The sequence below is a fragment of the Podarcis erhardii genome (genome assembly GCF_964252035.2).
Source record: "Podarcis erhardii genome assembly, chromosome: 13".
Taxonomy (NCBI): domain Eukaryota; kingdom Metazoa; phylum Chordata; class Lepidosauria; order Squamata; family Lacertidae; genus Podarcis; species Podarcis erhardii.
This window is the reverse complement of record NC_138502.1, coordinates 5641098-5666790: the sequence shown is the minus strand read 5'-3', so window position 1 is coordinate 5666790 and position 25693 is coordinate 5641098. Positions and strand designations below refer to the sequence as shown.

The window sequence follows — 25693 nt, the reverse complement described above, 5'->3', positions numbered from 1 at the left end:
CCAAGCCTGATCCTCAGGAGGGAAATCCCCCCAAACCCAGCTAAGCACTAGGCTTTAAACAAGCTGGATACAAGGAGTTTCTGTAAAATCCATCTCATGCTCAGCTGTGAGATTCCCTGGCTTTATGTAATAGCAGCAGGCTTTATGAAATCTGGAAGGGAACAAGGAGGAAAACTGGAGCTCTGTCCCACCTGATGCTCAGCTGGGAGATTATTCAGTAACTAGCTTAGCATCAGGATTCAGGGATGCTGACCCTGGAGCAATAGGAAATTTGAAGCCAGCCCTGAGTGTAAGGTTCTACAGGTGCTGGGGGGCATCTGGGGTGGTGGGGGGCTGCCTGGAGTCCTGCCCTGAGCCCAGTGCTCAACTGGGGGATTATTGACTCCCCCAGCTGAAGGCTGGCCTTCAGGTAAACTGGTGGGGAACATCAAGGAAGGGGCTACCTTCTATTCCTGCTCTGAGCCCGGTTCTCAGCTAGGAGATTCTTGAGCCCCAGCCAGGTGCTAGGAGTCACAAAAGCTGGTAGAGGGAATCCAGATCCCTCCCAAAGCCTGATGCTCAGCAAGGAGATTCTTGATCACCTACCTAAGTGTTGGGATTCACATAAGCTGGGGGAGGGGAGCAGCTGGGGGGTTAGGCTGTCTGGATGCCTACCACATGCTTGCCACAAGCTGATGCATCGCTGGGAGACACGTGGCAACCCACTAGAGTGAAATGCTTCACAAAAGCTAGTGGGGAGCAGCTAGTGGGGCGCCAGCCTGGATGGCTGGCCAAGGGCCTCATGCTCCACTGGGAGACTCCTGTCTACCCAGCTTATTGTTGGCCATAAGCATGTGGGAAGCAGCAGAAAAGTGGGGCTACTTGGGTTTTTGCTCAGGCTTGATGCTCACCTGGGAGATAAGTTGGTAGGGAGCAGATGAGAGGCTACCTGGATGCCTCCTTTGAGCCTGGAAGATTCTTGACTACCCAGCTGAACGTTAGGATTTACAAAAGCTGGACGGAGGCTGCATGGGTGGCTGCTACAAGCCACTTGCTCAGCTGGGGGGAATTTTGGCCATGCAACTGTGTGTTAGGCTTCATATAAGCTAGTGGGAAGCAGTCAGAAGATGGGGCATCTTCGATGCCTGCCCCAAGACTGATGCTCAGCCAAGTGATGCAATCAGCAGGCTCCAAGACTGGCTGGGTGCAAAGGGACTGCCTGAGAGCTTGCTCTCACCTTATGCCCAGCTAGGAGTTCCATCTGTCAGGGTGGAGGGTGGCTGAAAATCTCCCCCAGCCAAATGCTTGGTTGGGAGATTCCTGAAACCACTACCGCCAGATGAGCAGCAGGGTCTAGCCTGGCCGAGAATCTTGCCCCAAGCCTAATGCTCAGTTGGGGGACCCCAAAACCTCTCAAATGATAATCAGGCTTCAAATAAGCTGCTAAGGAGACACAGGAATCTCTGAAAGTCTGCCCCATGTCCATGGGGCTTGAGCTTCCTAGATCCACAAGTGGCTTCAGAAAAGCGGCAATGAAGTAAGGAAGTATCTCAAAGCCTGTGCAAAATAAAGCCTGTGTTAAACAGAGTGGCAACCTTCCTGAGCAACAGCAGGCTGTGGAGAAGCCAACCAGGAGTAGCCAGGGTATAGGGGAGCTGGCTGAGAGCTGGGAGGTTCCAATGATGGGTTCATTGCCCCTCAGATGTAGGAAGCAGGTAGGCAGCAGGAGGTGCTATCGGAAACGCTGGTTTTAGCCTGGTGCTTAACTGGGAGATCCTTGACTATCCAGATGAGCAGCAGGCTTCATGGGGGCTGGGTGAACAAGGAGATTATGGGGGAGATCTGACCCAGGCCTGAAGCTCTGCCTGGAGACCCCCCAATTCCTACCAGAAGGTTAGGCACCAAGTGTCCCTGAGGTGCCCAAGTTCTACTCCATGCTCAGAAAGTATTCTTTGGAGCAGAGTGATTTCCAAGCTTTGCTGCATCACAAGCACTGAAGCCCTGGGATCTCTCTCGAGTGAGCTGCTATCAAGAGTGGGCTGAACTGGTTAGGACAGGAGGTTTGTCAAAACTCCTAGTAGCAGGAAAAGTTTCAGGAGACCCACTGAAAGACCACTTTTTGGGTTCTGTACCCAGGAGGGTAGTGTAATTGAGGGGTTTAGCTAAGCAGGAAAATGCAATCTGGTACACCTGAGAAAGGCAGCCCCAAGGAACTGCACACTCCTGGGAGATGGAAAAGGACCATAACAGTTTAAACCTAGCATGATTCTTAGTGATTGCAAGCTGAAGTGAGAGCAAGCTAGGTTTGATCATCAGGATAGGAAAGATGGGTATTGAACAGCAGAACTTTTGAATTCTCTCCTAGGGAGGTAAGACTTCCAGGGTTACTGTGTGAGAAGCAGACATAACCAGGACTAGACCAAGAGGGGCTTCTCCCTAGCTTTGGAAGGGTGGTGGGTTTTAAGACAGGCATAGGCAATCTCGGCCCTCCAGGTGTTTTGGGACTACAACTCCCATCACCCCTAGCTAACAGGGCCAGTGGTCAGGGATGATGGGAGTTGTAGTCCCAAAACATCTGGAGGGCTGAGTTTGCCTATGCCTGTTTTAGGACAAAGGCATTTCAGAAAGCTGGAACTGACTGGATAGGTTAGGGAGCTGGGAGGCATAGCTCCTAGATTCTGTCTAGGGCTGCTAGCTGGCAGGGGTGGGGTGGGACAACCTCACTGTCCCTTCAAAAGCAGATTGAAAAGCTATGCCTGCTGAACTTCCACCTGCATGGCAGATACTAAAGGCACAGGGAACATGGCAGGAGGAAAGTTCTCCTATGCTGTAGTTGGCTGTATTTTATGTATTGTAGGGTTGCCTTTTTTGATTTCATCATTTTACTGATTTGTTGCATGGTTGATTTTAATTTTGTCTATTTGATTTATGTACACTGCCTGGAATATGCTCTTTTTATTATAAACAACTTAGAAGCTAAATAGTTGAACCTCTGCTTTATCAGATAGAAGAAAGTAGCAGGCCAGTGCATCGTCATTATGGAATAGGTTAGGCCCACAAACCACCATCTTTCACATTTAGAGCTCAAAAACCGTTGCAACTGACTATACAAACTGACTTGGCTTCATATTATGGCTGGATTTTATCTGTTGTGGATTCGTGTCTTGTTGATTTAATCATTTTACTGAGTTGCTGCATGGTTGGTTTTAATTTTGTCTATTTTATAACATGCTACTGGGAGAATTTTTTTTTTTTAAAGTTACTCATAAGCTGAATAGTTGAACATCCACTTTTATCAGTAGGGGGAAAGTATCAGGTCAATGTTTTGTCATTTGTGGAGTAGGTTGGGCCCATAAACCACCAGCTGCTGGTACCCCGTAGACTAGATAATCTTACACATTTATAACTCCAAACAAGTTGCAATTGGCTGTACAAATTGATTTGGCTTTACCTTCATATTATTACTGCCACTTAATGAAGTTCAAAATCTCAGTTTGCTTGCCTCTCCATTTTTGTTTCTTCTGCTGACCAGCACTATTTTATTGTCCTTTTACCCAGTTTCAGTCAAGTTTGTATGTGAGGGAGCACTAAGCAGGATGCAGGACACCTGCAACCTGCAGCTGGTGCTGAACGAAGAGGAAGTGAGAGAAGTCGCACAACTAAAAGGAGGCCTGGATTTTTGAGATGTGGGCAATGCCAGCAAAAAACGCCACCCAAGAGAGTGAGAAACATGTGCTGACTCAAGACATAAGTCTATTAGTGTTCAAGGAAGCTTTGTCACATTCACACCATACATTTAAAGCACTCTCGCCCCACTGTTTCATGGCTTCTCCTAAAGAAGCCTGGGCACTGTAGTTTAAGGGTGCTGGGAGCTGTTAGGAGACCCCTCAGAGAGCTACACTTCCCAGCATTCTTTGGGGGAAGCCATGACGTTTAAGGAGATGTAAGAGCACTTTAAGTGGATGGTGTGGGTGTGACTGTGTTCCGAGGCAAGTGCATTCAGGACTGCAGCTATAGATCTTGAGCCAGGATCCAAATCTTGATTGCTTCATCCCACTGGTTTCGGTTAGATGAAAGGGGCTCAAATCTAATGACTTGGTCTCAGGTGGGTGGCGAGTCCGCCATCCAAGTGGCTATTACCTTTTCTCCTTCATCTTACTCTGAACCAAGATAGCTAAAGTAGCTAAAGCTAAAGCTTTCTCACTGTGGCAGGAAAAGCTTCCCCTCTTAACTTTCTGGGGGACACCCGAGGGCAGCCCAAAAGCAGGGAAGGAGCTGCCAACCTCAAGTGTAAATGTATCTGGTCTAGACACTCGTGATTTGCAATCTGTTGCACAACCAGAAGCTTTTGACATGGGGCAGAAGTCCAGGAGACCATCTTGGCCTAAGGCTCCCCACCTCCTAATGGACACAAATACCTTGTTCTCTTAGAGGTAGTAAACCTAGGTCTCAGAGGTAACATGCAGCTAATGCTCTTTCATAAATAATAATAATAATAATAATAATAATAATAATAATAATAAATTTTATTTATATCCCGCCCTCCCCAGCCAAAGCCGGGCTCAGGGCGGCTAACAACAATAAAACAGTACAAATGTACAGCACAAACAACACTCTAAAATCATTCATTATAAAATTAATTAAATTCAAGCCACTGGCCACCATTGGGCCAGAGCTCCGCGAAGATTGCCAAGGGAGGGAGTCAGGCTGTGCCCTGGCCAAAGGCCTGGCGGAACAGCTCTGTCTTGCAGGCCCTGCGGAAAGATGTCAAGTCCCGCAGGGCCCTAGTCTCTTGTGACAGAGCGTTCCACCAGGTCAGAGCCACAGCCGAAAAAGCCCTGGCTCTAGTTTGTATAAAAACAAAACAAATCTCCACATTGTTTTTTAAAAGCACTGCTCATTTTCCACTTGTGGGAACAGTTGGGAGGTGGGGACCTTCTTGCCAAGGTGGCAAATGTGCCCCTCTGTCCGACTTTTAAAACCCTCCCCAGACCCACCCCAGAGCTTTAGTGTTTTTCCCTGGTTGGAATATGCCAATGAATTGTGATAATGGCTCTTGCTTATCTGGGTGGGGGAAATAGAGAAGCATGTGTGTGCAGAATTCTGACTTTCCTACAACTAGGCTGTACAAAGGTAAGAACTGCATGTGTTTCTCTGTTCACCCTTGTTGCCTTTTAGCCTTTGGTCCTGCCTGCCAATGAAATGTGGCCCCTAGAAGCCTGGTTACAAGGGATGTGGCCCTTTGCTATAAATATTTCTTCCTTTTCCTTTGGGCATAGGCAGATGCAGATTTGCCACCACAGTGACAACTAGACCAAAACGACCCCCTTTCTCCTTACTGCTTTCCCCCAAGCCCCACACTCTCTCACATTCCTCTCCCTTTTGCATGAAGCAGCCCCATCTAATGGCTGCAAGATTCTCTCCCTCTGTTGCCATATCTTCCTCTCTGTTTTGTCAACGTACCATGTAAAATAAGAAATTCTCCAGAATTGTCATACTGTACGTGATGAACTTGCAGCCCAAAAGCTGAGGTGGAATTCACTGAATAACCGTGCAAATGTAGCTTAAGGACAGACACCAGACATTCGGCAATTTTTAGAGAAAACCAGCCTGCCAGTGGGTGTTAAACAGGGCTGTGTCTATTCTGCAAATAATTCAGCATCCTAAGCTTTCACTGTTCTTAAAGCAGGTTTCTAGATCTCATAGCTGAGAAAATAAGCTTGAAAGTGAACAGATATTTCCTTGCCCCCCCCCCCCAACAAATAGCAGTGAGATCAATCATGGAACCTTCTTCATTCCAGGTGAATGTCGACAATGGCAAAAATAAGAATGAACTCGGATGTGCCCAAGTGTCTTCAGGTTAATGCGCCACCTCAAATAATGTTTACCAGGCCCCTTACGGGGTTTGAGGCTCTTATTGTTAATGCTGGCTCTAAGAGGAAAGGATTTGTCTTGAGGATTAATAAGATCTTAATCAAAATTTGAGCAGGCTTCCTTGCATGGCTGAAAGGAGGCAGATATGAGTGAACAGAGGGGTGAAGCGTACATATCTATGGCACTCTAGACCAGTCTATATAAGGGAAAACATATAAAGATTAGCCTACAGTACAACTGTCACCTATGGAAGATAACATAGCACCAACAGGTTGACTTGAATGTGAATCATAGAATCATAGAATCATAGAGTTGGAAGAGACCACAAGCGCCATCGAGTCCAACCCCCTGCCAAGCAGGAAACACCATCAGAGCACTCCTGACATATGGCTGTCAAGCCTCTGCTTAAAGACTTCCAAAGAAGGAGACTCCACCACACTCCTTGGCAGCAAATTTCACTGTCGAACAGCTCTTACTGTCAGGAAGTTCTTCCTAATGTTTAGGTGGAATCTTTTTTCTTGTAGTTTGGTGCTAGAGGCACTTATGTGGTGCTAGAGGCACTTATTACCACTCACTGTGTTCTGATGAAGGCATAAATGAGGCGATGAGATCCTGCAACTCCCGCTCACCTCATGGAATCATAGAATAGTAGAATTGAAAGGGACCCCCAAGCAGCATCTATTTAAACTTCTGCATTGCAGGAACACAAAAACATCCACATTTGCTGGACAGCATATGCTCAACATGCATTTCTCTTTTTTTTTATTGCAGCAAGCACCACAGCCCCAACGGTCTTCCCATTGCCTCCCTGTAGCCAAGACTCCTCTACTGCCTCCCAGGTCTCCATAGGTTGTCTGGTCTCTGGCTACTTTCCTGAACCAGTCACAGTACGGTGGAATTCAGGAGCCATCTCCAGCGGCATCCGGACTTTCCCTGCAAAATTGGATTCATCCAGGGGCCTCTACACCCTCACCAGCCAGCTCACCATCCCAACCAGCACCTGGGAATCGGAGAAGTTCCAATGCAATGTCGCCCATGCAGCTTCCAGCTCCACAATCAGCAAAGACATTGAGCGTGAGTCTGGCTGGGCCTTTGTTATCTGCTTTCTCTTTAACCTACAAATGGATGGTCAATCTGGCAAAAGAAAGAAAGAAAAGTAAAATATGAGGGTTGGGGGAGACGGGAAATGGATTCAATATCTTTGGGTAGTGTTATTGTCTAGTACCAAGGCATGTTAAGCGCAGCAGCAGCTCAACGTTGGCTCACAAACGAAATGTGGAAGACAACTTCGGAGTTGTCTGTTCAGCACTAAAAGTGATGTTAGGGTTGTGCCATTTAAGATTTCAATCTTCGGGGGCTAGGTACAGCAACATCCAGAGGCATTTTTTTAAAAATACACTTTAGTTTTAAATTGTTAAATTTGTGGTGATTTATTTTTAAAGTTTATTTATTGCTGCTTTATTCTCAGAGCAATGTTACCAGCATGTGTACCACACACAGTGTGTGCTGATAATAGTATTCATGACCTGCTCCTTTAAACTGCTTGTATTCACTTGCGCAACCAACAGTAGGGAAGTATCTTGGTGAGGCTGTTCAAAACTTTGGGATTAGTAGGAGAGACAAAGGTGGCGAATGGCAGATGAATTAGTGGCCTCTCACTCTCCAGTCTTCTATCGAAGTGGGTCCCTCAAGGCTTACACTGAGTAGGAGACAGGTTCCAGACTAGAGATCACTAAGATCACAGAGAAGTGGTATTAATGCCCCTCACATATGGATGGGTTGAGAAGATCAATTTGGTTCATATTTAAAGACGAATATACATAATTCGCAGTACTTGAACCAAAACATGTCCATCATTTCCAACTTACACTTCTTTAAATTGTGCAAAGCTGTTCATCAGCCAAGTAATGTGCACAAAGAATACATATTGTGTGTGTGTGTGAATAATATATAAGAATGTGTTACATTAGGAGCACTGTTTTACAGGAATGTTTATATTAGGCAAAATATCACTCAGAGGTGTGTATATTAGGAGAAGTTTGAATTAAAATGCAGATGACTTTTCATGAGGACTGGTTTGCTGATTGGTGTGAAAAAGACTTGAAAAATAAGCAACTGAGAGGAACCATAACCGACAGATTCACCCATCTCTGCCTTTCTATAATGTAGGAACCTCTGCAAAATCACCAGTGGCCCCGGAAGTCCGCCTGCTCCATTCCTCTTGCGATTCCAAATCCAGTGGTGCCACCATTGAGCTGTTCTGCATTATCTCCAGCTTCTACCCCAAAACGTTGACAGTGGAATGGCTGGTGGGTGGGCAAGCCGGGCTCCTGCCTTCATTCACTGAGCAGCCCAAGAAGGATGCCCACGGATACACTTTCAGTACCACAAGCACAGCCAATGTCAGCCAAGCTGACTGGCAGGCTGGGAATGTCTACTACTGCCAGGTGTTCCACGAAGCAACACAAACAAAGGTGAAGAGCAAAGCCACGATATGTAAAGGTAAGAGCAGCTGACTAAGTTGGCACTTGAGTTTCCCTCTGTTTTGGTGGGCATGGACTGGAACATGAGGGGGAGGGCTGCTTCCAGATTGCAGCTTCCTCCCACTTCATTTATACATATATAGATATAGCTGCTTTCAATTATGTCCCATTGAATTAAGCCTTGAACACATGACCTTACTAGTAGAGTAGTTGTTTTCCATTTCTGCTGGAAGCAGGACTCAGGGAAGACATAGGGGAGTGGACATCAGAGTGCCCCAGATGTCCATGAAAAGTCTTGGCAAATATGCTATCCTCTTCAGGGTCAGAGGATGTTTTCCATCCTCTACAACATGTAGTTTGAGTCAATGGTGTAAACCACCTCCTGGATAGAACAATGTAGTCTTGATAGCAGAAGCCTATATTGTAGAAAGGGGTGACAGGGAACTGTTGGTTCCTGCTCATTGTTCACAATGGAATATGGAGCTTTTTTAATTTTAGGACAACCAAGGGCAACAAACACCAGCTTCATTCTTTTAATATTTGCACCAAGTCTGGAGTTTTTGCTTCCTTTTACTCTGGAGCAAGGAATGCCCTTGTTAACAGATTATTATTATTATTATTATTATTATTATTATTATTAATTTATATTTGTACCCCGCCCATCTGACTGGGTTACCCCAGCCACTCTGGGCTGCTTCCAACAAATAGAAAAGCATAATAAAACATCAAACATTAAGTACTTCCCTATACAAGGCTGCCTTCAGACGTATTCCAAAAGTTGTATAGTTATTTATCTCCTTGACATCTGATGGGAAGAAGTGAGAGTCAAATAGAGAACTAACATGAAGTTTGTGCCTCCAGATGCTACCACCTGCCCTTCCACTGGCATTGATGTAAGAATCATACTCCCAACGCCAAAAGACCTGTATATAAACAGCAACCCCAAACTCATCTGCGTGGTGGAAAACTTGATAGATACAGATGGGCTGATAATCACCTGGTCACGGCAGACACCAGGACCTGTGAGCCAAGAACTACTGGAAACAAAAGAAGAGCCTAATGGAAAGTTCACCGCTACGAAGGCCCTCTCTGCCACAACGTGGCTACAGGGAGATGAATTCACCTGCAAAGTGGAATATCCAGGCCTGGCTGCTCCCATCATTAGGACCATTGCCAAGACGACAGGTAAGGGGGAAACAGGGTTGGTCTCCCATCCCAGGGCTGGTGGTTTTGTGTTACAGAAGGAAAATGCAACACAACTTGGCAAATCTGCAGTTTATGCTAAAGACACAAGTTACAATTTCAAGCAGTCTGGTGGAGGTCTTGTGCAGGTTTGCACAATCATTCTACTACCCTTGTCTCTGCTCAAAGGTTTTATGGTGCTAGAAAAACCTGCAATGCATTTAAAAAAAAAAATCAGAAGGCAACGCTGGAACCAAGGAAAGAAAGGCTTGTGTCCACTGCAGGGGCCAAGACATCTCCCATTACTCTTTTAACTCTCATGAAAACCATTTCATCTCTAGTTACAGATCCTTCAAACCCCTGAATCTGTCTATTAATAATGTTTACCCAACATTGGTTGAGCTAGATGAAGGATTGAGCCAGTTCTGATGAAGGCAGATCTTTACATCCTTGCCCTGGTGGCCCACTCCACAAATTTAATGAGCCACCAGGGTAACTGCTTCGTGAGCAACTGTGCAGAGCTTGCTCCTTGAAGTTTGCAAGATTTTCACCTTTCAACCCCAAGCCATGCAGCAACTTGAACATACCTGTACCTTCTCGGGAAAGACTGGGATTCTGTGTGGGCTGGGTGACTTCTGTATATCTGTTGAGAAACTGGGCTGTATAAATATACCTCATATCTCTGCTGTCCCAGTTTGTGCTCCTATTCATTCATCCAGCTCAAAGAAGCCCAACAGATGCTATAGATCTTCACATAGATCTACACACTGATGGTGACTTCAGCTGAAGGCACTTCAACTCGTTGGCAATTGAATATTTACCCCACTGTGTCTACTGTACAGACATAAACTGCTCTTCAAAGAATCTAACAGATAATATTTAGAGTCAAATGACATTAAAAGCCAGGTGAAGCAACTATTGGGAACATACTGCTGTTACGAAGTGCATATGAACAGGCCAGAGGTGAGACACACTCTCTGCAATAACCCTGTCTGGAGTACCTATGTTCAAGAGAACAAAATCACAGGGACTCTCATTGTCAACACTGCATCCACTCATTTGGTCTAAACTTAACTGCTGTTGCCTTTCCTTTTCTCTCACATATATTGTCCCTGATCTCAAAAAGGAACGGTCCATGCTCCTGAGGTGTACCTTTACCGACCCCACCCTGAGGAAATCCGTACTCGGCCACCTATGGTGACCCTCACCTGCCTGATCACTGGGTTCACCCCAGAGGCAATTTCTGTCCAGTGGCTGAAGAATCACAACGCTATACCTGATGATCACCATGTCAGCACCCCAGTCATGAAGAACAACAACAACCATTCCTACTTCATGTACAGCCACATGAAAATCGCATTAACTGACTGGAACAATGGAAATGCGTTCACCTGCATGGTTATCCACGAAGCCCTCCCCATGAAGTTCACCCAGAGGACCGTGGAGAAATCCCAGGGTAAAAAATGATGGCCATCCCTCCTACGGCATTGCAACCTCTTCAGCCTCTCCCAGATTTTCCTCTAGCACTGTTAGATAAACCCTGTGTAAATAATTTCCATGCATGCGTGTTTGGCCTATGGCTGAATAAAAAGAGAACCAACTCAGATATATCCCATGTTGTGGTCATTTGCAGGAAAACCGATGACTAGCGTGGGTTTTGGAAAGCGTGTGTGTGTGTGGATTAATTAAGTGGGTATTCATGGTACTTGGAAGCAAAATGTATTCACCATTATCAGAGCTATGCCATGGGAAGCAGGGGTGCAAACATCTGATGTCAGTATATGTGTATTTTAATGCTCACAACTGGCCCTTGATAAGTGCCAGAAGTGAGAGGGATTTGGTCCAAAGACACCCAGTGAGCTTCATCTAGTTGGGTGGTGATCTGAATCTGGGTCACATTCCACCAGGCTCAAGTCCAATATCCCATCATCTGCTCCACCCTGGCTTCCATCTATACACGTCCATACACAGGAAGCTGCTCTCCTTTTAATGTCTGGTGCTGAAAACAACAAATAAGCTGCTAATTCACTACTGAGGAATATTTCTGTACCAGTCTCTGCCTCCTTCAGCCAACTGCCACCAGGCCTCAGTTCCTCAGGGGTTGAAACCAATTGATCATAGCAGAGTTGCTGTGTTCACTGCATTCCAACAACATAATTATAGCTCAGTGCTCTTTATATTTTTTTATCTGCCACGCCGCCCCAAAAAATCAAAGCCCAAAGTTCATCCAATAAGTTTGCCTTTTTAGGCACCCATATATATAGAAGGGAGTCCTGCCCGTATCAGAATATTTTGCACTGCCTCTCCTTCCTCTGCCTGCCCCAAATATTGATATATGGTACATGACGTAAGAAGCTGGCTCATCGGTTTGCCTACTCAGAGTAGGCCCACTGAAATTACGTGATATGTGCAATTTAGGTTCATTCATTTCATTAGGCCTCCACTGAGTATGGCTAGCATTGGCTGCAAGCTATGCAGCGTTCTCTGTCGCAGAGCTGGAACCTTGTTCCAATAAGAGGTGCAGAGCTATCTATATGGAGGTGCAATACAGAGGCCAATGTCATCCTGTGGAAAGTTAGCTCAATGGGGCACAGCAGCATGGACAGAAAGTAGGCAGAATTCATCTGGTGCAACATATGTGCACACTCCCCGCTTCAACACATGTAGCTTCCCTTCATATCAACTCACCTGGCCTGGATTACTGTGCATTTCAGTGACAGGGCAGAAGAAACGAGAGAATGCAAAACACCTGCATTGCTTGAAAGCAAAGACTAGTTTCTGAGGGCCAGCTATAATGTGATGCCATGGGGCATTGGGGGGGCAACCCACAGTTTGCTGGGGTTGCATTTCAGGTCGCCGCACAAGGCAGCAGAATGCGTGTAAACCCCTTATGCCCCATTACGCCCTCTTCCAGGTCAAAACACAGCAAGTGTTTGCACGGCCGCATGTGCCTTGAATGTGCACAAAATAGTTGTTGCCTATATAGGGAGAGGTTTTCTCCCTTACCGCTCCCCACAGTTACAACAGAGGCACCACAGGGAAAGGTTATTTTAATCCAGAACCACATAATAAATAACCTCCCCTTGCACCAGGATCCTGACAAAAAATGGCTTTCAAAGTGGCTATTAAGTGTTAAAAAGAATCAGAAGAAATTTCATTTGACACCTTTAGCATCACATCCGTAAGACGTTGGGGGTGGGGGAGGATAATAATAAACCTAGTTTGACCCTGAATTTGAGATGGGTGAGCAAACTGAGCCAAGCCTGGATAGATGAGTGCACAAGTCAGATGGAGCCATGAGAAAGAATCAAATTCACAAAATATTCAGGCCATATTAATGGATTGTTCATATATTATTGGGTGGGTTATGAGAAATAAAAGGTCCAATCAAGACACATATGTACACAATGCAAAAAGGCAGAGCAAGGATATGTTTTCAAAATGATAGTCAGAGATCCCCTCAGAACCATCCCATCAAATACGAAAGAGCAAAATCTCTGATATTTTACAAAATCGGAGAAGGGAGAAAATGGGACTTTCAAGTACACTTTTCCCCAGTCACCCCTCCTTTTAGAAACCAAACACAACATCTCCACTAAGTCACTCTTGCCCTAGTTATGCTGCAAGGGTGCAGCCTCAGCCATCACACACAAACTCCCTACCCACACCTGCTCCCTGGTTACTCCTTGAGTCAGTGTTAGTGCTTAATGTACTGATTAGTGTTTGTTTTGGTGCTTAGAACTCTAGATTCAAATCCCTCCTCCACCATGAAGCTCACTGCGTGGCCTTTCTGGACATCCCTCAGAAAACAAGCTAATTTAAAACTGTGCTAAAACCTCCCCACCTCCTCATCCAGCCATCTTCTGTGACTCACTCAAACTGTCAAGACTAGGATGTATTTTGTCATGTGGTGAAACGGTTAAGCAACTGTTTTGAACACCTCTGAACATTGCTATTCCTCATTGATTTATTACCTGAAAAAATGGAAGGCAAATAGCATTCTGCAGATGAGTTGAAACATATTGCACAACAGGTTCATCCTAAACAAACTGATGAGAATTAGATGAACTGGTACTTTACGCGGGGTCCAGAAAAGGGAGAAGGAGAGAGAGAAAGAGAGAAAGAGAGAAAGAGAGAAAGAGAGAAAGAGAGAAAGAGAGAAAGAGAGAAAGAGAGAAAGAGAGAAAGAGAGAAAGAGAGAGCTGTCCCAACAGAGTGAAGTTACTCTGTAGGACAAGGCACAAACATTACGTGGGGTGAACAGAGAGAGTTCCCAAAGAGCCAACACCAAGCCACTATTGCAAAATTTAGATAATATTAATTGTTATATAGGCCACAGGTGATCCTGCAGGTATATGGTTAGTGCATCATGGATTTTGTAGTCTATGTTAGACTGTACGAAAAAGAAGGAATAATATTAGTAGTACGTAATTCAGCATAATTCTATGTGTACAATTAGATATTAGTGGTGGGTGATGGGGTGGCTGAAGTTATGGGATATTTTATGTTGAACACTGGAAATGACGTCTCTCTCTCTTCCCCTCACAGAGGTGGCTGTGTCAACAATTGATGATTACAGCGATGAGAAAGAGGAGGAAATGGATCGTCTCTGGGTCACCATCTTTGTTTTCTTCATTCTCTTCCTCCTCAGTGTTTCTTACAGTGCCACCATTACACTGTTCAAAGTGAGTAGAGAGGAAGGTCTGTTATATGTCTACATTTGAATCTTACGATGTGGAGTGACAGAGGCATCAGAAACACCACTGGGATGGAGGGTGGGAAGCAAAGGATAAGGCTGAAATATTTGTACTCTTTATTGTAAATTAGTGAATGGTTCTGTGAAGGACTCGGCACATACCTTTACATATCCTTGATGCCAAATAGTCCATTAGATACCGCATTAAAATCAGATGACTGGGATGAAGGAAAATATTTGACTTGCTGATTTGCAAGAGAAGTTTAGGGATAGGAAGATGCTGGAGATGCAATGAGGTTGAGGGTACGTTCTTTCATATGTGGTGGACCTGTAAAAGGTTAAAAGCGTATTGGGAAATAATCCACAATGAATTGAAAAAAATATGTTTAGAAGTATCCTGCCCCCCCCCCCCAAAAAAAAACCAGAGTCCTTTTTGTTGGGGATAATTCAGATGGAAATTCCCATGTGTCAGAAAAGGTTATTTATGTATGCCACCACTGCAGCCCATGTTTTGTTAGCCCCAAAATGGAAAACAAGTGAGGTCCCAACTAAAGAAGAATGGCAACTTAAACTGATGGAATATAAGCAGCTTGCGGACCTAGCATATAGAATAAGAGAACAAGAAGAACATATGTTTAAAGAAGATTGGGAAATGTTTATTGAATGTGGGGGGGGGGGAATTTTGTACACTTGAAAAAGTTGGCAGCTTTAAGATAAATTCAACAGTGTAAACAACTTTTGTTGGATATAATAATGGAATACTGAATGGTTTAGTTTATGTAAAATATGCAGGGATTTATGATATGCAAAAAGAACCATGGAAAGAGAAGAAAGGAAGTCATTGGCATTTTAAGGTTGTTTAAATGAATATTCTAAAGTGTAAAACAGAAAATTTAATAAAAAATATATTTAAAAAGGGATAGGAAGATGCAGAAAGATGGCAAGGAATGATGTTAGTATACAGTGCCAAAAGAAAGTACTTCTTCACACAGCATAGCTAAGCTATTGAATTTGTTCCTACAAGAGGTAGTGATGGCCCCAGACTTTGATGGCTTTAGAAATGATCACACAAATTCCTGGAGGAGGAAGGCTATCAATGGCTACCAACCTCAATGGCTAGGTTCCACCTTCATTGCTCAAGACAGTGTTCCTCTGAGTACCAGTTGCATTCAAATCCTGCCTTTGGGCTTTCCACTACAGCATCTGGTTGGCCACTGTGGGAGCAGGAGGCCAGACTGCATGGACACTCTTTGACCAAATCCAGCACGGTTCTTTTATGTTCTTACACTTTCTTGTGAGCTGGTGGTTTATAAATAAATAAGTGAATATAAGTAATAAGTACAGGGTAAGTAATAATACATCATAGAACTTGCAACCTGTGACTGGCAGGAAACAGGGAGGACAAAACCACGACTGACAAATAGAACATGCAGATCTTTCTTCTTCCACACTCACTACTGTTCTGTGTCTTCCTTTCTCCTCACTCTCGTTCCTTCCTGCAGGTAAAATGGCTCTTCTCCACTGTGGTGGTCCTGAAAAAGCAGCCAGCAGGCCCTGACTATAAGAATGTGCACCACTGATTGGCCTAGAAGCATTTTCCTGGGAGCTCTTGTCCTACACTTTGAGGGGTGCAAAGAAGAAGTCACTGGCTGGAGATAGGACTCCGTTTCCAGCATTAACAACGGAAGCTTCTCTCTGCTGTCTGCTTCTCTTCCCTGGTAGGGGGACAATGAAGCCCCATCAAATGAAGGACAGAGAGGCAATTTTGTTAGAACTTGGAGCTGGACTCGTCTTATTATGTCATTTGCTGAGACTGCACTACCAAGACAGGAAGCCTACTGGCCCTATGTGCATCTGTTTCCCACAGTGACTGTCAAGAAGAGCAACTAGTACTCCCAACCCAAGCAATTAGCACTCCCAACCCAAGAGCACAGGCCTTGAGAAAGGAATTTGGCACATCTACTCAGCATTAAATCCTCCTGAGTTCAATGGGACATACATCTAAGTATACATATGACTGCAGCCTGGGTATCCACAAGACTCTCCCCATTTCAGAGCTTCAGATCTACTCTCAACCCTATGCTCTGCCATATGCTGTGCCTGCTCATCCAACATATCCTCATCACTAGCAGGCATCCAGCCTCACTCAGCTATTGGAGACACTGACCTGTCCTACTTTAGCCAAATCCAGCTAAGCACTCTACATAAATGTCCTATTCTGAATATTGTCCTTCTCTATACTGAATATTTCGATCAATCAGTTTAAGACCCACCCAGTACCAACAATTTCTTCTTCCTCAGCCCCATGACTGGCACTGAGGACATTTCTGCTCTTTTATATATTACATGTTTTGTGGTCACAACCAGGGCTTTTTTTCTGGGGGGACGCAGCAGGACGCATACCCCTAAACGTTTTGTTTTGCCCCGACCAACGGATGGACTGACATGCCAGCTGTCTCTGTAGTAGCAGCACAGACTGGAGCTCCATCATTCTCCCTGCCAGTGCCTGGGGAGGGGAATCTGGGGCGGCCGCGGTGGGGGTGACAGCACTGCTGCTTCTCCTCTTGCCGGGCTAGAGCCAACCAGTGAGCACTCGCCCCTCCTCGCTCAAGCCAACCCCACCGCTGCCACTACCAGGGGCCTTCCTGTCCTCTCACCGCTGCTGCTATTTTCTAGCTATTTTTAGCTAGTTTCTGCTATTTTCATATACAGTGGTACCTCGGGTTAATAACTTAATAACTTAATTCGTTCTGGAGGTCTGTTCTTAACCTGAAACTGTTCTTAACCTGAAGCACCACTTTAGCTAATGGGGTCTCCTGCTGCCGCTGCGCCGCTGCTGCATGATTTATGTTCTTATCCTGAAGCAAAGTTCTTAACCCGAGGTAATATTTCTGGGTTAGCGGAGTCTGTAATCTGAAGTGTATGTTACCTGAAGCGTATGTAACCCAAGGTACCACTGTATTGCATGTTTTGCGGTCATAACTATATTTACTAGACAATAATAAAATAAATAAATAATTAAAATTGTCTTCTGAAGGTTTTTGTTTCGTTTTTGCTCCTCCTTCACATACTTTCAGAAAGGAGCTTCACCCTCTTTTGAAAATTCCACCTGTTGCCCCATAAAAATCAGTATTTTGGGAACCTGCAGACTTGCAGATGTTGTTGGACTCCAACTCATAAAAGTCGCAGCCAGCATACCAAATAGTCAGGGATGATGGGTCTTGTAGTCCAACAAACTCTGGAGGGCCACAGTTTCCTCACCCTTTACTTGCATGCCAAGACCCTGTGACCCTGCACTTCTCCAGGGAGTAAATTACCAAATAAGACAACAGGATGTAGTTTATGGTTTCAAATAAGCCACAACTTTTATTGGTTACAGATGTGAACAGTTTGGCATAGGCCCATGTGCTGGGAATGCATCTAAGGGTAAACCACCTCGGGGGGGATATGACCTACATCAAATAGGGGTACCTCCCAAGGGGTCACCGTTGGAGGGGTGCTATGGCTGCAGTCCCCTCCTGGGCATTGGACAGAAGCTACTCCTCCCAGATCAGAACACTTCTTTTTGCTCCGGAGCTTTCTCTGTGAAAACCCGCTCTTTAAAGCTCATTTGGAGCAAGGAGTACTCCACAGCAACCCAAATGGACGTTGTTTTTTTCCAAATGAGCACTAAAGAGTGGGTTTTGTGGGGAAACCTCTGGAGTGAAAACAAAATAAAAAATAAAAAATATGGACTCTGGCAAGAGGATATACAATTTACTGTCTCATATACAATTAAAGAAATGTTTGTAAAGATGTTCTATAGGTGGTACTTAACACCAGTTAAGTTGGCAAAGATATATAAATTGAAATCCAACTTCTGTTGGAGATGTGGTGGAGAAATAGGAACAACAATACATATGTCGTGGAGGTATGAGGAAATTAAGAAGTTTTGGATAGTACAGTGGTGCCCCACAAGACGAACGCCTCGCAAGACGGAAAACCCACTAGACGAAAGGGTTTTCCGTTTTCGAGGCGCTTCGCAAAACGAATTTCCCTATGGGCTTGCTTCGCAAGACGAAATGTCTTGCGAGTTCCTGCGGGTTTTTTCCCCTTTTTCCCCCCTTTTCCTAAGCCGCTAAGCCGCTTATCAGCTGATCCGCTGATAAGCTGCTTATCAGCTGATCCGCTAAAAGCCGCTAAACCGCTAATAGCGCTAATCCGCTAAGCTGTCAATGGGCTTGCTGCGCAAGACGAAAAAACCGCTATACGAAGAGCCTCACGGAACGGATTAATTTCATCTTGCGAGACACCACTGTAGTACATGAAGAACTATAGAAGATGTTGAAAATATCAATAACAAAGAAACCAGAGACATATCTCCTTGGATAGATAGATGAAGAGATACCACGGGGGGGGGTGCGTTTCTATATACAAGTACAGCTGCTAGCATAGTGATTGCTCCTTGGTGGAAGTCACAAACTACACCTACAAAGGAGGAATAGATTTGTAAACTAAATGAATATTTTATTTTGGCAAAATTAACTGCTATAATAAGAAATCAGTCGAATCAAAAATTAAGAAAGGAGTGGAAATGTTTTGATGAATATATGGCAAAATATTGCTCAAAAAAGATACGCTAATATGCCTAGATTAAAATGTGAAGTACTGGGTGGAAGAAAAATTAGTAAGGAAAGATAATAAGAATATATAGATGATTTGAGAAGATTGTAGAATGCAAGATTATTGTAAATTGTATAATGTGAAGGAAATCGAGTGGGGGCGGAGGGAAGTGGGAGGAAGGAGAAAAGAATAATATGATGGATTGAGAATGGATAAATGTAAATGTATGGGGGGATGGGGAGGAAATGGTGTTGGCTCTGGTACATCTGTATTGTAATGTAATATGTGAAAACCAATAAATAAATAAATATAAAACATGGAGCGTTTAAGCATCTATCTATGCTTGGAAGGAGTGGAGCAAAGGTAACTGTGGATGAACCCCGAGATGTGCCATAGCTGTTACGTCTTTGCCTGCTGCTTCTGCCACCTCTGCCCAAGGGACCAGCAAGGGACCAGCCAGACTCCAATCGTGCCTCCTCTGGCAGAGTCCAGCGCTCTGAGGCAGGAGCTTCTCATTCACCTGCTTGTAGTACAAGTGAGGTGAGCAATGCTGCTTTCTATGTCAATCATTGGGGGTTCCCTCTCAGGAATATACTGCATTTACTGTAGCCTTCTTAGACTTTGCCGATTGGTTGGGTGAGCGTTGCTCCCGGACGGGAGGAAGGAAGTCAAATGACACCGAGGTTTGGTTCAGAGAAAGAGTTTATTCTGCTCTCCGGATAGCAGAAGGCACTGTGTGAATCGGTTCACACCAAGCACAAAAGCAAGAGAAATTGCATACAGTATATATATCCTCCAGGCACCTTCTCCCCCCTTCCCCAGGAATCCAGCCTCGTACGTTCATACATGTAACATACATGTTCCTGTACATAAGTTGACATCCATGACCATAAACAGATGTTCTTGTTCCTGTACTCTTGACCATAAAAGGATGTTCCTGTTCCTGTATTCCTTAGCTTGGGGTAGGAAGGTAACCAACTCTAAGAGTACTCCTGGCGCGGGGGTGTCTTGCAAGGTCTGTGCGTCAGTGTGTCAGGATATCTACAACCCACAAGATAAGATAAGCCCCAGCTCTGCCATCCTGTCTCCACTTCGGAACTGACAAGGCCATCCATTAAGCGTCACGGACTGATAAGGGAGAGGGCTTTGTTTATACAGCTGGGTTCCTGCTATGCATTTGCTCCACAGCTCAAGTTAATGGTTTTTTAGCTAATGCACCCTTGGAGAAGGAAAAATGGGGATTTGGGGGCCCGTTTCAGACTGAGGGCACAGTCAGGTTTTAGATTTGGGAAACCCATTCCCTCATTACTAAGAGACAAATGACTCCTTCATAGTAAACACAGCAGGGAGAGGTAATAAATTCATAGAATTGTAGAGTTGAGATGGATCTCAAGAGTCATCTAGTCCAAACCCCACAATGCAGGAATCTCAGGTAAAGCCTCCATGACAGATGGCCATCCAACCTCTGCTTGAAAACCTCCAAGGAAGGAGAGTCCAGAACCTCCCAAGGGAGACTGTTCCATTGTCAGACAGCTCTTACTAGAAAGAACAGTTCTTCATAGAAAGCCCAGAAGGGAAAGAACGGGCACCATTTAGGAGGCATAAAAAGGTCCTGTTCCTGCCCCCTTCTCCAGCAGATGTTCTCCTAACATCATGGAGCCAGCTCAGAAATGTACGGAGAGGGAAGATGGTGCTGCTGAAACTTAGCCTTCAAAGAGAAGAAGGTGCAATCTGACTCTGGTCAGAGAAAGGGTGACCTTTCTGAGGGAGAAGTGGGGGTGGTTCAACTTTAACCAAGGTTGTTCTTCTGAGGGTTTATTTTAGCCCTTCTAGCAAAAGCACAGTGTGTGTTAATAGCTTACTGTGGATGAAGTTCCACTTCAGGTCTCCAATTTCAAATCTGGTTGCATGGAACAATATGGTTGCTGCAGAGTGCTGCAATTCACTGTATAACCCCAAATACAGAAGAGGAGTCTGATACTTGTGTAGCTACAGTATATCTGTTTGTGAAAGAAAATAAATACTTGTAGTTTCCTGGCAATGCACAAGAACAATAAATATTTTGTTGATTTCTTAACCTCATTTCATTTGCCCTCCAGTCTGCAACCTCTTCCTCTCCTATGTAGTTCTCTCTCTGCATTTTCAGACCCTCCAGGTGTCCCTATTTTCCAGGGACAGTCCTGGATTTACAGAAGCCGTCCCCCTTTCTGATTTGATCCTGGAATGTCCTGCTTTTCCTTAGGATGTCCCTGTGTTTCATCTGAGAAATGTTGGAGGGTATGCATTTGGTGTGTCAGGTTGTGGTTTTCTGAACAATCACTGTGTCCCCTCTATGAGGAGGTCCCTCCTCCCTCAGAGACTTAAGGCACTTAAGGACTTAAGGAACTTAAGATGTGAGATGCCTGGTAAAGACGCTAACAAGTTGCAGGATTGTTTCCGTAAGGAAGTTAGATGCTTCTCCTCAGAACACCAGGGATGTGAGCAAACTGGGGCGGAGATATGGGAGCAATCTTCCAGATGAGGGTTTTTTTCCTGCCTTTTTCCTTCCCCACCCCCATGGAGGTGCCAGGATTGCAGGATCTAAATGTTTCTCTCTCTCTGCCCCCTCAAGGATCGGAGGGTCAGATAGATAGATAGATAGATAGATAGATAGATAGATAGATAGATAGATAGACAGATGATAGATAGGTAGATGATAGATAGATAGATAGATGATAGATAGATAGATAGATAGATGATAGATAGATAGATGGATGGATGATAGATAGATAGATAGATAGACAGATGATAGATAGATAGATGATAGATAGATGATAGATAGATGATAGATAGATAGATAGATAGATAGATAGATAGATAGATAGATAGATAGATGATAGATAGATAGATAGATGATAGATAGATAGATGATAGATAGATAGATAGATAGATAGATAGATAGATGATAGATAGATAGATAGATAGATAGATAGATAGATAGATAGATAGATAGATAGATAGATGATAGATGATAGATAGATGATGATAGATAGATAGATAGATAGATAGATAGATAGATAGATAGACAGATGATAGATAGGTAGATGATAGATAGATAGATAGATAGATAGATAGATAGATAGATAGATGATAGATAGATAGATAGATAGATAGATGGATGATAGATAGATAGATGATAGATAGATGATAGATAGATAGATAGATAGATAGATAGATAGATAGATAGATGATAGATAGATAGATAGATAGATAGATAGATAGATAGATGATAGATAGATAGATAGATGATAGATAGATAGATGATAGATGATAGATAGATAGATAGATAGATAGATAGATAGATAGATGATAGATAGATAGATAAATAGATAGATAGATAGATAGATAGATAGATAGATAGATGATAGATAGATAGATATACATAGATAGATGATAGATAGATAGATAGATAGATGATAGAGATATAGATAGATAGATAGATAGATAGATAGATGATAGATAGATAGATAGATAGATGATTGATAGATAGATAGATAGATAGATAGATAGATAGATAGATAGATGATTGATAGATAGATGATAGATAGATAGATGATAGATAGATAGATAGATAGATAGATAGATAGATAGATAGAGTGGTGCCTCGCAAGACGAAATTAATTCGTTCCGCGAGTTTTTTCGTCTAGTGAGTTTTTCGTCTTGCGAAGCACGGTTTCCCATAGGAATGCATTGAAAATCAATTAATGCGTTCCTATGGAGACCGCTTGCCAGGCTGGCGGTGCGGAGAAGGGCTTTTCTCCCCACCGCAAGCCTTCAGGACAGGTACGGGAACAGAGGGGAAGGCACGCAGCGCTTCTCCTCTGTTCCCGGGGCTTCCGGTGGGAGGAGGGTTTTTCCTCCCCACCGCCAACATTCAGAACAGCATTCTGAAAGTTGGCGGTGGGAAGGAAAACCCTCCTCCCACCGCAAGTCTTCAGGACAGCCATCTGAAGGCTGGCGCAGGGAGAAGGTCTCTCCGCCCCACCGCCAGCCTTCGGAGCAGCCATCCCAAGGCTGGCGGCGGGAGGAGATCTCTCCGCCCCACCGCCAGCCTTCGGAGCAGCCTTCCGAAGGCTGGCGGCGGGAGGAGGTCTCTCCGCCCCACCGCCAGCCTTCGGAGCAGCCTTCCGAAGGCTGGCGGCGGGAGGAGGTCTCTCCGCCCCACCGCCAGCCTTCGGAGCAGCCATCCCAAATCTGGCGCGGGGCGAAGGTCTCTCCGCCCCACTGCCAGCCTTCGGAGCAGCCGTCCCAAAGCTGGCGCGGGGAGAAGGTCTCTCCGCCCCACCGCCAGCCTTCAGAGGAGGTCTGAGGACAGAGGGGAAGACGCGCTGCGCTTCCCCGCTGTCCCGGAGATTTCCCTATCGGCTTTCGTCTTGCGAAGGAAGCCCATAGGGAAATTCATTTAGCGAAGCGCCTCCAAAACGGAAAACCCTTTCGTCTAGCGGGTTTTTCGTCTTGCGAGGCGTTCGTCTTGTGGGGCACCACTGTAGATAGATAGATAGATATAGATAGATAGAGATGATAGATAGATGATAGATAGATAGATAGATAGATAGATAGATAGATAGATAGATAGATGATGATAGATGATAATAGATAGATAGATAGATAGATAGATAGATAGATAGATAGATAGACAGATAGATAGATGATAGATAGATATAAATAGATATAGATCGATAGAGAGAGTGCTTTTTTCTAAATATATATATATATGTTTAGGGGTACTCTTATTTTGACTCAAGAAAATCACCATTTTATAGTTGAAATCGGGAAAAATAAATACAGTAAATGGACAAAAGTACAAAGATTCACAAAATGTTTGGGGTATGCGTACCCCTGAGTCCCCCTAGAAAAAAAAGCACTGGAGAGAGAGAGAGAGAGAGAGAGAGAGAGAGAGAGAGAGAGAGAGAGGTAGGTTACCTCATGAGGAGTTTTAGGGCTTTCCCTATAGGATGGCTGGGAATTACCCTACTGCATGAAACTACAGGGTGGGTTTGTCCTTTTTTGGGGTTTCATCAGGCTTCTCAAAGTATAATTTCTTCTCTTTTCTCCCAGTTTTCAATTCGTTGGCTTAAGGAATCCCTGAAATATTCCCAGTGGAGTTTAGGAGTTTAGTTTTCTCTGCATGATATGTGTACCGGTAATTTGGCTATGGTTTGCACATGCAACCGCAGATGCCAGTCTGTTTTTTTCAATCCCTGGTATCCTGAGAAAGGGCTGAGAGAGACCCCTGCCAGTCAGACCCTGGAGACCACTTCCAGTTAGTGTGGGCATTACTGGGCTAAATAAGGCAGCATCCTAGATTCCCACTACTGATGGGCGTTTTATGTGTCATTTTGCTATTACGTTTATAAATGGTGAAGATGATTTATAAAATACGGCATACTGCCTTGTATATTTTTCTATTGATGGAAAGGCAGGATGCAAGCAGACACCTGGCCACATGACGGGTCTTCTCTTTCCCGCTGCAGCTTTCAATATGCCCCAAAATCTGTTCTTTAAGGTTGAGGGACTCTCCAGAGGAGATTTTAGGGGGCATGTTGGGGCTGGTGGCAGGAGAAGAGGAACCAGAGAGGTCCTGTTGCACAAGAAGTCTTACGTTTCACAAGCAGGCGGACGTCATTGAATATCTACCATAGATTATGGACGTATTGCCCTCACAATTTAATCTATCCCAAGTAAGAATTGGAAACCATCAGTGGGAATGAAGTGTGATACAAAAATGGTTACTAAATGAGGGTGAGGCCTAGAATGGCACTCAAGCTTTGACAATGCCATCCTTATAGCTGGAAATAATTCCACTTACAACAACGTAATACCTCACTAAGTTCACCAAAATTGACCATGCAACCCTATACCTGTCTGCTCAGAAATAATCCTTACTGATTCAGTGGGATTTTCAACTCACTGGTGAGAAAGAGGAACAAGGCAAGTTACTGGAGGTCTGACTACCTGAAAAATTGTAGTAGTATTTTTATTATTATTAATTCATTTATACCCCACCCATCTGGCTGGGTTTCCCAAGCCACTCTGGGTGGCTCCCAACAGAATAAAAAAGCGATAAAATAGCAAACATTAAAAACTTCCCTAAACAGGGCTGCCTTCAGATATCTTCTAAAAGTCAGATAGTTGTTTATTTCTTTGACATCTGATGAGGGCGTTCCACAGGGCTGGTGCCACTACCGAGAAGGCCCTCTGCCTGGTTCCCTGTAACCTCACTTCTCGCAGGGAGGGAAGCACCAGAAGGCCCTCAAAGCTGGACATCAGTGTGCAGGCTGAATGATCAGGGTGGAGACTCTCCTGCAGGTATACTGGGCCATTTACAGGTATACTGTTTGTTTAATACTTTGGAATCCTGTGTATCTTTACCTCACCTTGGTCTTATACATCACCTTGATTGCCCCTGGGCAAAAAACAAACTAACCCTGTTAAGTTTAATCAACTAATAAATTAATGTGTGCATAGGTAAGAAAAAAACAAGTGGTTTGAGTTTTTGCAGGCCAAATTCAGCCCAATTCCGGTACTTCATATAGCCTTGTTTTTCTGAGCAATGGAACTTTTGGGTTTTGAAAAGGTGTTAAACCAGGTGATAAAAAAGAGGAAGTGATTGGCTCCCAAATATATCCCCTGGACCTCATTTCTGATTATTATTATTTTCACACCTTCACGCCAGCTCTCAGGATGTCAGTGTTCTTTTTAAAGGGACTTCTTAAGAACTTGGGGGGAACTCTGAAGGCCTCATTGCGGCGGAAATGACTCCCCAACAGAAACAGACTGTGGGTCATCCAACAGAGGTCTGGTTGCTTCAATCATCTCCAACCTTGGGATCGGTGAG

The 25693-nt window shown here is 44.4% G+C and overlaps 1 long non-coding RNA gene and 1 gene segment (V, D, J or C); both read left to right on the top strand.

Annotated features, from left to right (window-relative positions):
- The first annotated feature begins 5759 nt into the window (after positions 1-5759).
- LOC309328516 (Ig gamma-2C chain C region-like) lies at positions 5760-11122 on the top strand. The segment is given in 5 exons: positions 5760-5838; positions 6625-6927; positions 8023-8355; positions 9198-9521; positions 10645-11122.
- A 2557-nt stretch (positions 11123-13679) lies between these two features.
- LOC309327112 lies at positions 13680-17241 on the top strand. The gene is made up of 2 exons (XR_014150414.1): positions 13680-14203; positions 15717-17241. It is a non-coding gene; the product is annotated as an uncharacterized lncRNA (long non-coding RNA).
- Positions 17242-25693: the final 8452 nt, after the last annotated feature.